The 14,453-nt window shown below is 37.1% G+C and overlaps 1 pseudogene; it reads left to right on the forward strand.

Moving 5' to 3' along the window:
• Positions 1-1,264: 1,264 nt before the first annotated feature.
• Positions 1,265-4,800, forward strand: LOC137735960 (actin-related protein 2/3 complex subunit 4-like; annotated as a pseudogene).
• The last annotated feature ends 9,653 nt before the right edge of the window (positions 4,801-14,453 follow it).

A 14,453-nucleotide genomic window follows, 5' to 3' on the forward strand; every position in this document is an offset into this window, starting at 1 on the left:
GAATAATGATAGAGATCTTGAGAAAATTGGTGTGAGATTTCTGAGGATGGATGGTGGATTATATAGAGGATTCAGAAAGGATTAGGTTGTAGATAATGTCACGTGGCATGTTGTCATTCGTTAAAAATCTGATCGAAATCTATCCTCAAAGATTGTAAACAGATTGTGACACGTGGCGCGACGTGATTGGTTAAAAATCTTATCGGAAATCTATCATCAACGATTCTGAAAAGGTAACGATTCGTGGAACGATGGCATTTGATAAAAATCTTATCGAAATCCATCACCAATAATTGTTTTTTCGGATAATGACACGTGGCGCAACGAGAACGATTAAAAATCTTATCCGAAATTACAAATAAAATTATTTTGTATTATTTTATAAATAAAAAAATACGAATATTTTATTGCTTATTGCCAGGGCTATTCAATGTAGGGTTGGAGATGCAAAAGGTTGTTATTGTTCATTAAGGGTAGTTATTGTTCACTGGATGGATTAAATAGTGAATAGCCCTAGGGGCCTTAGAGCAACTCCACCGTTGCCAAGGCCGCCTCGGGCTATTCACTATTTAATCCACCCAGTGAACAATAACTGCCCTTAATGAACAGTAACTGCCTTTTGCATCTCCACTCTTACATTGAATAGCCCTGACAATAGGCAATAAAATATTAATATTTTTTTTATTTATAATTAATATTATATTATTTACTTTGTATAAATTAATATTATATTATTAATTTATCTTTTCCTTTTGGAAATCTCTTCCTATCTCTCAAAACTTCTACCATTTTTTTTGGCACTTTCGACACACAGCAAAGCAGCACACCTGAATGCCTTTCTTAATTTTTGCTGCACTTCTGTAGTCCATGGCTTCGTGAAACGGTGTTGTGCAGAGGGGTGTTGTGAACCTGGATCGCCCAGTTAATTTTAGAATGTCATCATTCAAGTTTCGGTTCCCTCCTTCTCAATCTCCCGGAGTAGCCCCGCGTTGTTTGGCTTCGCAGCTTCCAAGGACGACAGAGGTCAGTTTTTCTTTCCCCATTCAATTGAATTTTGGAGAAAAATGGAAGCATTATTTCAATAAATCATTTAAATAAATGTTTAGAATTTGGAAAATTTGAGGTAATAGAATAAGCATGGCAAATTCAAATGAGTAAATGAAATGTTGCTTGTATGTTTGTTGCTTAACTTTTTTCAAATCGAATAGTACCCAGAAGAGTTCGAGTAGCTGTAAGGTTGAGGTCCAGAAATCCAGAGGAGATGATGGCTGATGTCATCGAGACGTCAGCCTTGCGTCACGTGGCCTTCGGGCTCTCAGGCTTGCAACTCCTGTTGGGCCTTTCCCTCGGGCCTGCTCGGGCTCCATCGCCAACACATGCTGGACCTCCCCACTCGGACTCTCTGGCCCTGTTTGAGAGCCAATCCATCAGGCAATAGCCCATGGTGGAACTGCCCTTAGCGATGGTGGAGTTGCTCTATAACGAACGCGCATGTTAGCAGTCGCTTGCAGATGTTACACTTTGAAACCCCCACACCCCCCGCCCCCAAAAAAATTGCTGATTTGCTTTCTCTCGCCAATCGCCATACATTGGCAGAAAAATGTCCTTTTCGTTTTCTGAACCACTCCTAATATGGTAAGCCCATCGGATTTTGACGCCATTTTGTACTTTCTCTACTCTGTGTTTGGTTCCCGAGAAAGTGTAACCCTTAAGAAAAATTTGAGATCATTGCACCAAATTTTGCATCTCTAGGGCTTAGTATTCGCTTAATTTCCATTACCTGTTCACTGAAATGTTGTTTTACACTTCTTTCTAACTCGATTAATCTCTTTTTTTTTCTTTTTTTATTTTTTATTTTTTTTTCAGTCGAACACATGGCGATTGTACTTGGCTTGCATAAGGAACACTCTCGATGCCGCAATGTGCCTGCAGGTATTCACATAGTCAATAGTTTTTCGGGTCCAGTTTTATGCGCTAGATGAGCGCTTTTAGCGTTGTTAATTTCGATAGAGCTCTGATTTCTTCTCTGGCTGCCTGTTTTTCATGTTGAATATCTGTTATGTTTATATGTAGAATAAAAAAGAATTGGGTAGATTGCACTTGTAGCAGTATTCAGATGGGAATTGGTGAATTTTATAATGCCTGATTGATTCTATACCATGTGTGTGTGATACGCTGCTTGCAGAATTTTCCTTGTCAAGAAGTTGAAGGGCATAACAAGCCGGAAGTTGAGCTAAAGTATGTTCACTTGCTGTCGCCTTAAATTCTTTAAATTAGTCATTTCATATGAACAAGCCGGAAGTTGAGCTAAAGTATGTTCACGTATAATTCATTACAGTTTATTGCTTACCGTTTTAAGAAATACTTAAATTAGTCGTTTCATATGGAAGTTTAATGCAAAGTGCTGGGAGAATGATGTAAGGAAATCCAAATTAATCTTCTCTAAAATGTTTTGCAGGACCAGCTCAGAACTTCTGCTAAATCCGGTAAGAACCATCGTTTTTGCATGATAAAGAACAGTCGTCGCCACCCTCGTTTTTTCCTATTCTAATCTTTATGCTTAAAAAAGTTGGTTTTTTGCCGATACGACATATACGTAGATCCTAATGCCTTACACCATGTCAGGATTCACAGTTTTCTTTTCTACACCTAATTTAAACATGGCAGAAGTTGTGAAATTAGAATTAGAGATTTTGGCAAGGATATTTCACTTCCATTCCTAAACTTTATTCGTGACATTTTCCCCATTTTTGAGACAAATTCAGTACCAACAGATTATTGAATTTAAGCAAATTAAATGTGGACAACTTGAACCTGTAACTAATAATATGGACATAATCATGACCATAGATTTCTGAGTAGTTCTACCCGTCCTCTTTTTACTTTGTATATAAAATGTAAAATATATTTTAAGATCCCATGCCATATGCTAGGAAACAGCTATTCTTGGTAGCTCTTCAAAAAAAAAAAAACAAAAAAAAAATTCTCTGTATGTTGTGTGTGTTAATAGTGAAACATCTAGACTTCATAGTTTATGGTTACAGGATATTAAAGTTGTCAATGAACATATGAACTCTGATGAGCCAGATACTCCTAAAAGGAATATGATTGATATCTTGAGCCCATATTAGCAAGCCTTCGTTGTTGTTTCCGTAAAAATTTGACATTGAGTTTTTTGTATTATTGCTGTCACAGGTTTTGATATGTAGAAATGCGGCTGAAAAATGCTTAATAGAGACATCAATAAATTCCCTTCGGATAGGCCTCAAGGTGAATATACCTTAACATATAGTTGGTATGCTCAATAGCAGATGTTCGCTTGGATAAAAAATAAAATAAATAAAAATAAATAAATAAATGAAAAGCTACGTATTGTGCATTGGGGCTCCAAGTTTGTAATCTGTGTACTGTCTAATTTTTAGGATAGGTTGCAGTTCTCACCTGCAAGATTTGTTGTTGTATATAGATTCTTTGAATTGAAATCAATATCCCATATTTTTTCCCTTATCTCCTTTTTTGTGCGTTCTCTCTTGTATAGGTAAAGCAGGCAGATGAGCTTGAAAATATAATCACAAAAAAATTTCTTAGATTTTTGTCGATGAGAGCAGAAGCATTTCAGGTGTTGAGGAGAAAACCAATGCAAGTACTTTAATTCTTTCACGCAGTTCAAATTCGACTTTGTGAATTGTATGGCTCGAAAAACTTAAGTAGGTGGAATTAACTTTACTTGAGGAGTTGCTTTTCTATGGTAAAATGTGAATAGGAATTTTCATGGTATTGCAGGGTTACGATGTTAGTTTTCTGGCAACAAATTATCATTGTGAGGAGATGTAGAAGCACAAGCTCATCGATTTTATTGTACAGTTCATGGAGGCAAGCTATTTTCCAAACCCTATCAAATTGCATGATTTTATTGATTGCGTGCTTAAACGGTTGCTCAATTCGTACTGTTTCAAACAATAACGTCAATGACTCAATATATACCTTTGAGTGTACCAATTGCCTCTAGTTGGCTGGGTAGGTTGTTTTTGGAACAAGCAAATTTTGGTGGAAATGTTTTTGGAACCAATCCTTAGTAAAAACATAAGTGAATCCTTGGAAAAGTACTTGAAATGCTTTTTGAAAGAAGCACATAACTAGTGCTTCTTCTAGGAAGCACCTTAACTGCTTTTGAAACCCACAAACATTCTCTCTAAAAGTGCTTTCAATCATTTTAAAAACACTTCCAAACGAGCTTAATTTATTTTATTTGATATATGCACTTGAGCTTCAGGAAAATAATATTATCGACATGCTGTTTATGAACAACATATATTTAGAAATAGATTTAGAATGTGGGGTGGAAATTTAACCATTCAAACACAAAACGTTACACAACTTGACACTCGCACAAATATAATATTATCAACATGTACACGATTAACACTGTGTGCCTAGTATAATAATATGTTATCTCATATACAAAATGATCACTTTATTAACATAAGATTAGGTACAAAGTTAATCATGTACATGTCGATTATATTAATATTCGTGCAAGGTTAGGGTTGTGTAACGTTTGTGTTCGAATGGTTAAATCTCCACCCGACATTCTAATTCTATTTCTAAACATATGCTTATTCATAAACATAAATATGTCGACTAATCTAGTTTTGATATGCTGTTATGCTTATGATTGAGATTCTTGCTCCATTGCTTCTTGGGTTGCAGGATATTGATAAAGAGATAAGTGAATTAAAGATGTCGGTAAACACCCGGGGGAGGCTGGTCGCCACGGAGTTTTTGAAACAATTTATGTAATATTTCTGCCACCAAGTTGTATATGAATTCGGCTTTCACATACGCTGTCGAACCATCTGAAAATTTTTCTGTATATCAGACGTCCAACCATGTTTTTTACAGTCAAAATGCAAATTTCACTTTCTTTCAGAAAACCGTCTCATAACGGTTTGGCAATTAGTTGTTTGCATAGTTAATTGTCATAAGGGAATTTCAATTGGTATATATTTGGTATGTAAGAAGCTTGGGAATGAGTTGTTTACATAAGCCTTATGACCAATATTATCTATGTTATAAATAGGTTCTTATTTTAATCACAAATGGTCTCTGCAATTAGACGAATTCATAAATTATTCTCTCAAGTTAAAGACCGACTAATGTAATAACTGATATAACAAAAATATAGTTAGAGGGGTATTATTGTAATTGGGTTATATGGCTATATAAGGGATTGTATAGCAATCATTTCCTTAAGTTCATTTGTATACATTTTATCCATTCAATCAATACAATCTCTCTCGTTTTCTCTTTATCATCTTCCTCTTCCTCTGCACCAACTTTATCTTTTGCAATGTAGTTAATATGGTATCAGAGCCACCAGGCTCACGCCATAGATTCTGGTGATTTCACTTCTTAATAGTTAAAATTTTTTTTTTTTTCCTACTTTAGTTTCTCTTCGAATTTTCATTAGATTTTCAGTGCTTCCGTGATTGTTCTTGGTTTATTTTTCTGGGATATGAATTGAGATTTCACCACTAATCTCTATGATTCCTCTCTCGTTTTGACACCAGATTGCTTGTAGACAGAGATAACCTTCGCGCTGGCTTTTGGAGTTTGCCTCTGCCATTTGCCAAAAAAAAAAAAAAAAAGCCCAGATTGACCTGCACTGGAGTTTTCTTCTTCAGATCTTGTGTGGTCAACGGTGGAAGGTTGGTGAGACAAGAAAGATCGAGTTGCTCTAATTCCATTTCCTCGAGTTGACGATTTTCTGGTGGCTGAAGGTGGATTCTTGTCTTGGGAGCTCTTCGTGTTCCAATTTTGTGCACTCCAACTGTTTGAAGAAATGGGTCAGTGAATTCTTTGATCTCTACTTTGTTCTCTGTATGGAAGAAAGATCAGACATGGGTGCACTCCAGGTGTTTGTCGAAATGCCCAACTCAAAAGTTTCATGCGAAGGTTATGTTTTCAGTCCCTTTTTCTCTGAATTCTTGAACAATTAGAATGGACTTTTATGGGTTTTTTTCAAGTTTTTTTTTTGTGCTGGTTCAGAATTACTGTTCTGCTACTTCGTTGTGGCTTGTGTTGCTTTTGGAAGTATATTTGTTCAAGATTTGGGTATTCTATTTGTGTTTTTGTTGTTCTCCCATTTTCAAGAATATTGTTGGATTATGTAAAATGGTGCTACCAGTTGGAGTTTTCTTTGGGTATTCAATAAGGTGAATTGTAGTGATTTGTGCCTTGGTGTGATGGGTTTTGAAGATGAGTTCTGATTGCAGCTTATTTTGTGTATCAAGTATTTTGGGTTTTGAAGATGAGTTTGTTAGCATTGTTTCCGGTTTTTGTGAGTGGAGGATGTTGTTGCCCATGCAGAGGATGAAAGTACTAGTTATATATTACCAAACAAATGGATCTGAACTTCTGTTACCTGGTCAGTCTGCCAGCAATTCGACTGATGGTGATGTATCTGTAGTTTCACCCAATCTTAGCAGTATAAAATGGAGTATGAGGGGATTGCATTTTGTGCCTCTGAACTTGTAAGAAATGGACAAGGACACTCTCCTGAAAGTGGCAGTCCCATTCTAGTGAATCTTAGGCAGAACAGTGTGCCAGGGCAAAGCAGAGAAGCAAGCAGCAATGCCTGTTTACTGGTCAATTTGATTGTTGGGTTTCTTGAAGATTTTGCGCTTGGAGTTTATGCACATGTTCGATCTCTGGTGTAAATCAGGTGATTTTGCTCTTGGTACCCATATGCAAATCTATAATGTTGTCTGAGAAGTTTACTGTGATTTGAGAATTTGGAGCTGTCTGATATGAAAAATTTGTGCAATATCTACAATTTCTGTGAATTGGACTTTCTATGATTTCGTTTTGTGTGAAGAATGAAGAGAGGTTGTTTGATTATTATACTGAGGAGTATTATATTTGACATTTGTGTAATTTGAGAAAAGCAACGAAGTGTCAATCTCTAGTGAAAAGTGAAAAGGAGTATCAATCTCCTATGACAAGAAAGTGTCAGTCTTTCTTGGTAGAAATCAGTATAATTTTTTTGTTAGGTTTCATGTCAGCGAAGTGAAAAGGAGTGTCATTCTCCTTGGTTGATTTGGGTTCTTGGAGTGTCATTCTCCTTTGTTGATTTGGTTTCTTGGAGTGTCATTCTCCAAGTATTTAGTGAGTTCTTGGTTGCATTCAAGGGAATTCAAGAAGCACGTCACCAGTTTGCAGCAAATCAAAGGTTCCAAAAAGGGTCCAGTCACAGTGCCTTAGTGTCAACAACTCCAGACTATCATACACTACTCCAAACTGCAAAAGACAGGGGTTTGGGGTTTCCTACAGCGTTTAGCTTCATAATAGTAATTGCAGATGTATTTACAAAGGGATTGCATAATCCAATGTTCTTGAAGCACTGCATACATCTTAGTTTCGTAGTTCCAGATCAGTCTCAAACATCTGGCTAGCTCAAACTTCACTTGGATACTCCAAGTTTAGTTTGAGGAGGGAGTAATAACTGATATAACATAAATATAGTTAGAGGGGTATTATTGTAATTGGGTTATATGGCTATATAAGGGATTGTATAGCTATCATTTCCTTAAGTTCATTTGTATACATTTTATCCATTCAATCAATACAATCTCTCTGGTTTGCTCTTTATCATCTTCCTTTTCCTCTGTACCAACTTTATCTTTTGCAATGTAGTTAATATAATGTTCTTGAAGTTGATTATTGCACATCAATGTCGTCTTTTTCTATTTAGATCTCGTCAAAGCAATTTAGTGTTTTCCGTCATAGTTTGTTTGTGTGACTGCATGCCACGTGTATGGCGAATTGAAGGTTTTCAATATTATTTGTGGTTAGATCCAGAATTGATGGCCTCTATATCTTTTCATGTCATCAAAGATTCAAACCATGTGTAGTTTGATAAGTTATCTTCTTAATTGATTAAACAATTTTTTAGGACGGTCCACCTCATAGTCGTCAATGTCATTTTCTTTGGACCAGGCTTGCCAACCCTTTTTCTTTCTGGTGGCCTTTATCCTCCATCGATGCAATTGATGTCGAGAGTGGGCTTCTTTGTTGGGTGCCTGTCATCCTCATCAGCAACCATCTAGTACCTGTTGGACTTACCTTTGTCTTTTCCTTCGGCGTGCCTCTCTTCCCTTGCCTTGCTTCTCATGAACTCCCAACAGTACTCTAGGTCGAGGAGTCCCTTGATGTAGTCCCTCAACGTTAGACAGCTCCGAGTTGTATGGCTGTTGTATTGGTGGAAAGAGTAATACTTGACCCAAATGAATAGTAATTGATTGCAACAAACAAGTTCATAAAAATTGATTTCTTCCATCAAAACGGAAGCAGATTCTTCAGGGTCGAGGTAGGTATATTGTCTTTATTCTTGAAGTTTAGGTCTTAGGTACTAAGGATCACACTTCTGGTCATGATGCCACCCCCTAACAGGCCCTGATTATACCATATGTTGGAAAACAAAGCCTAAAGTGGGTAGGAGAGAAAGAAAGAGACAGACAGACCCAGACATGGGTTTGAAAGGTTCTAGCCGAAGCTTGGCAGGTATGTTCAGCACTCTTTGGCTAAAGATATATGGGAAAATTCTCTAAGCTTCTGTCAAATCAGAGTCTTCTATCCAGTACACCTCTGTCGAAGCAAAGCATGTCCTTCGGCACATCCCTCTGAAGAAGGGCATCTTTTTCAGTGTGCTCCAACCGAAACTGGGTCAGACCATTCGATAGACTCCAACCGAAGCCAGATCTATATTGTTCGGTACCTCCTTGTTAGTTCCTTTTGGAATTATGTCAAACTAAGGGAGAGTATCCTGAAGTATACTCGCTTGATCTTAATGTACTTTTTTTTTCCTATGATTAGGAGCATTTTTCCATTTGGGTTTTTGCTACCTAACTAGGTTTTAACGAGGCACCTATCCTTTGTTGGCCAAACCCTTGTGTACATCCCATAGACATTTAAATTAGCTTTGCATTTACTCACATTTTTCCTTAAGACTACGGGTTTTTGTCCCATATTGGTTTTTACCATAGCCGAATTTTGTGAGACTTATTTTCATATGTAAGTTCCCTTGTTTGAGACTAGCGTGTTCCCAATCAGTGTTGACGATTCAACATCCTCAACTTTACCTGATGGAGAATCTACTTGAGTATCTACTTCCTCAACATTAATTGTGATTGTGAAATCCTAGATAGATTTTGTTTTAGTATTATCTATTATTCTAGTTATTCTTTTTCTATAGGATTGTACTTTACTTGAAGGACAAGTGAATCCTATCCTCTTATTTTACTATAAATAAAGACAGTGACATAGGGAAGAAATACACACAATAATCCCTAAGCATTCTTAAAATCTCCACTCACCCCATCTCTCCCTCGGTTAAATAGCCACAACAAAGAATGTATTGTTGAACTCGCATTAGGAGTGTGATTCCAGCCCACTTAAGGAAAGTGATTCCCATGAAGTTTTATGTATCACACTCACTTGTCCCAGACTAGTGTGGAAGGCCTTAGTCTGCGTATTAACTATTACGCCATTTTAGCAGGGTAAAATTATTTTCAAATCCAAAATCTGCGTACCCCTTTTCATTTTGCTCCCAACAGAAGAGAAAACTAGTTTCCATTAACGAGCAAAACTTGATCAGCTACGGTTTTCCAAATTACCAAACACAAAATGTATAAATATAAGTACTCGAGATTGAAAAGGAAAAGTTTTTCATTGTTTGTCATCATTGTCTGTTAGATCAATAGTACTTATATAATGTTCTGAGCGGAATATCTTTGTAGCACGCCACTAGTTCAGTGTTCGTGTGCAGATCCACTTGCAAGATCCACTTGCAAGGTTCTGAAAATAATGTGTTTGCATTTGTGTCCACAAACGTACAATTACACAAGAAACGTGAGTTACAAAGGCATAATTCTTCCCAAACTGACTAATCAGAAACAAACACGAGTCACTGTGATTCAAGTTTGATTGAGATTTTACTTTCTGATTATCAAAACCACTACAGGACTTATGAAGACACAAAATCTCACTTTATCATTGCCACGACCTTATGCATAATAGGAACAACACTTATAATCACCTAACTACCAGCAGCATGTTTAACATAATGCTGTGAAAAATATCCTCATTATTCGATACCATGTCAAAGACCAAAAATTAAAATTAGGAATCATCAAGATCCATATTAGTAGACTCCTTTGTTTGGTCACTCAAAGAGTGATCAATCATTAGCATAAAATCACTACAGTGATGCGTGGCTTAAGAAGAGCACATGAGATGCAAATATTAAAGGTGTACGGGGCTGCTTACTGTGGTATGGTCACTGTTCGAAGCAGCAAGAACCATTGCTTCTGACTTAATACCCCGCATGTTTGCTGGCTTCAGATTGCAAAGAACATGTACTTTCCGGTTCTGCCACAGAACAATTAATATGAATAAATGTTGACAGAAATTGATAGTAACTTTATTATTAAAAAATTGGTAGATGTAAACAAACCTGCATCTTATTGAGAGGTATATATTTGACAAGTCCACTGACCACTGTTCTGGTTTGTCCTTCACCAACATCAATATCCTCTACGTAAAGTGAATCAGCATCAGGATGCTTCTGAGCTTTAGTAATGAGGCCAACGCAGATGTCAAGCCTACTAATAGAAATCTCTGCTTCAGCTGCAGATTTTTTGGGCTGTTGCTTTTTCTTTCCACTACTGTCTGCTATAACAATGGCCTCTTAGAATAAATCCGGTTATGCCAGAATAAGTAATAAAGGGTATGGTATTCTTTCCAAGTACAGGTACCCATACTCGGGATAAGTTACATGTATTTTTTGTTTTCCAGTTACATGGAGACACTGTGTATTACTTGGTGAGAAGTATAACGCCAAACGACGAAGATCAACATAGCATAAGAAAGATGCCTAGAAAACTGTTCAATAATAATAAGGATGCAAATCCTATTTGGGCAACAAGCACTACTGGCAGTCCTCAATAAAGACCCCTCGCATCATTCCATAAATCCTCATCACAACATAATATGTACAAAAGAAACAGGAAAAGATTATCCTGATAACAACAGAGCATGCAATAAAGAAAGGGTCTTCCTGTCACTGAACAGGACTGTTTCATTGAATAAGTTACCAACGTGCAGATCAAAAATGATAAAAGTTTAAACATTAGGGTTCAATGTTTCTTAAATTGTAGTTTTAAAGTTCGCGAAGCAGTGAGTATAGTTTAAGTTACCAAAAACACCTAGACAATAAGGGTACATTTGGAATATGGGTTTCGAGGCTAGGAATGGATTTAAAATATCACCACATTACTAAAGTCCTCAGTTTGGGGTACTTAGAATCCACCACCACAACCACTCATATTTACAACATGATGCATCCAACCAAGATTACAAGCAAATAGATAGAAATTCCTTGAAATCATCTTATTCTGAGTAGGTTAGCCAAACAAGAAATCATGAAATCTTGGGAACCTAAATCATTTGTTTCTAAATCCCATAATTTTGAAATTCCTTGGGGTACTTCAACTTATCTCATTCAAAAATTGTGAAGTATAATGTTACATTACTTGACATTACCAATCACTCACAAAAAAGCATTGCAACAATTTTTAACCCTATAAAAGGAGACACAACATAAAATAGGATATATCCTTCTTTTTACATGTGAATTTTTTTTTTTTTTTTTTTTTTTGGTGTGCATGGTGGGGTGGATTAGGAGTTTGCATAAGATTAAATGTACAAACCTTATACTTAAGAATGAACCGGAATGGTAAAAGGAAACCCTAGGTAGTGCACGTGTGACATTTTTACCTACTCAACTAAAAGTACATAGACAACGGAATTCTAACCTAAAACTTTCATTTTTTTGAGTTGTGCAACTACCTTTACTGCTTTCAGCTTCTTCCCTCTCTTTTCTGTCAGCTTGACTTCCAGCAAACTTCTGCCTCCAGAATTCTACTTCTTCATCTTTCTGTGTGCAAATGTAACATTTCACTAAATGAGAATCTACGAATAGGCAAGTGATGCAACAATCATAACATAGAGAATTCAACTTTGAAAATCAAAACCAAATGGTAAGTATTCCTCTAATTTTATTTTCTTCGTCAAAACTCCCTTTCCAAATACTGTGACATACTGTGGCCAGTTTGCTGATTTTATTTCCTTCATGCAGAAGAATTGGCAATTACAATCATTCCATTACTAATTTCCAATAAGATCAGGCTGTTTCTTCCTCACTCATGACTCATCAATGTAAACATATATTGCATCAATAATAAAAAGTGTAACAACAACAACAACACAAAGCCTTTTCCCACCAAGTGGGTTCGGCTATATGAATCCTAGAACACCATTGTGCTCAATTCTGTGTCACATCTTCTGTTAGATCCAAGTACTCTAAGTCTTTTCTTAGAGTCTCTTCCAAAGTCTTCCTAGATCTTCTTGTACCCCTTCGGCTTTGAACCTCTGTCCAATAATCACATCTTCTAACCGGAGAGTCAGTAAGTATTCGTTTCACGTGTCCAAACCACCGTAACCCATTTTCTCTCATCTTTCTTTCAATTTCGGCTCCTCCTACTTGACCTCGGATATCTTCATTCCTAATCTTATCATTTCTCATGTGCCCATACATCCAACGAAGCATTCTCATCTCCACTACACCCATGCTACACTAATTTTATGTACGTGTTGATGTTTCACCGCCCAACATTCCATTCCATAAAGCATTGCCGGCTTTATTGGCGTCCTATGAAAATTTCCCTTGAGTTTCAATGGTATACAACGGTCACACAACACGCTGGATGCACTCTTCCACTTCATCCATCCAACTTCTATTCTATGGTTGAGGTCTCCATCCAACTCTTCGTTCTTTTACAAGATAGATCCTAGGTAGTGAAAGCAATCACTCTTTGGTATTTCTTGATCTCCAATCCTCACCCTTAACTCATTTGAGCCTCCGTTTGCACTGAACTTGCACTCCATATACTCTCTATCTTTGACCGACTTAGGCGAAGACTTTTAGATTCCAACACTTCTCTCCAAAGGTTAAGCTTCGCATTTACTCCTTCCTGGGTTTCATCTATCAACACTATATCGTCTGCAAAAAGCATACACCAAGGAATATCATCTTGAATATGTCTCGTTAACTCATCCATTACCAAGGCAAAAAGGTAAGGACTCAAAGATGAGCATTGATGTAACCCTACAGTTATGGGGAAACTTTCGGTTTGTTCTTCATGAGTTCTTACGACAATCCGTGCTCCATCCTACATATCTTTTATAGCTTGGATATATGCTACTCGTACTCTTTTCTTCTCTAAAATCCTCCAAAGAATGTCTCTTGGGACCCTATTTTACGTTTTTTTCCAAATAAAGACCATGGGCAAATCCTTTTTCATATATCTATATCTTTCCATTGATCTTCGTAAGAGATAGATTGCCTTCATAGTTGACCGCCATGGCATGAACCCGAATTGGTTGTCCAAGATGCGTGTCTCTTGCCTTAGTCTATGCTTAATTGCTCTCCTAGAGCTTCATTGTATGACTCATTAACTTAATATCCCTATAGTTCATGTAATTCTGTACGTTGCCCTTATTCTTGTAGATAGGCACCAAAGTGCTCTTTCGCCACTCATTTGGCATCTTTTTCATTTTCAAAATCCTATTGAAAAGGTCTGTGAGCCATGCTATACCCATCTCTCCCAAGACTTTCCACACTTCGATTGGGGTATCATCTGGGCCCATTGCTTTTCTATGCTTCATCTTTTCCAAAGCTACAACCACTTCTTCCTTTCTAATTTGATGGTAAAAGAAGTAATTTCTACACTCTTCTGGGTTACTCAACTCCCCCAAAATACTCCTTTCATGTCCTTCATTGAAAAGATTATGAACATAACCTCTCCATCTGTCTTTGATCACGTTCTCTGTAGCAAGAACCTTTCCATTCTCATCCCTAATGCACCTCAATTGGTTTTGGTCCCTTGTCTTCTTTTCCCTTGCTCTAGCAGATTTATAGATATCCAACTCTCCTTCTTTGGTATCTAGTCCCTTACACATATCGTCAAAAGCTATTAGCTTATCTTCTCTCACAACTTTCTTTGCCTCCTTCTTCGCTATTCTATACCTTTCACAGTTTTCATCGGTCCTATCCTTATATAAAGCTTTACAACATTCCTGTTTAGCCTTAACCCTTGTGTGTACCTCCTCCTTCCACCACCAAGATTCCTTTTGGTTTGGAGCAAAGCCATTGGACACTCCTAATACCCCTTTTGCTACTTTTCGGATACTACTAGCCGTGGAATTCCACATTCAGCTACCTTCCCTTCTCTATCACAAACGCATTGGGTGGTTACTTTCTCTTTGAAAATGGTTTGTTTTTCTCCTTTTAGATTGCACCATCTAGTCCTTGGGCACTACAAGGTCTTGTTCTT

This window comes from Pyrus communis, chromosome 6, assembly GCF_963583255.1.
Source record: "Pyrus communis chromosome 6, drPyrComm1.1, whole genome shotgun sequence".
Taxonomy (NCBI): domain Eukaryota; kingdom Viridiplantae; phylum Streptophyta; class Magnoliopsida; order Rosales; family Rosaceae; genus Pyrus; species Pyrus communis.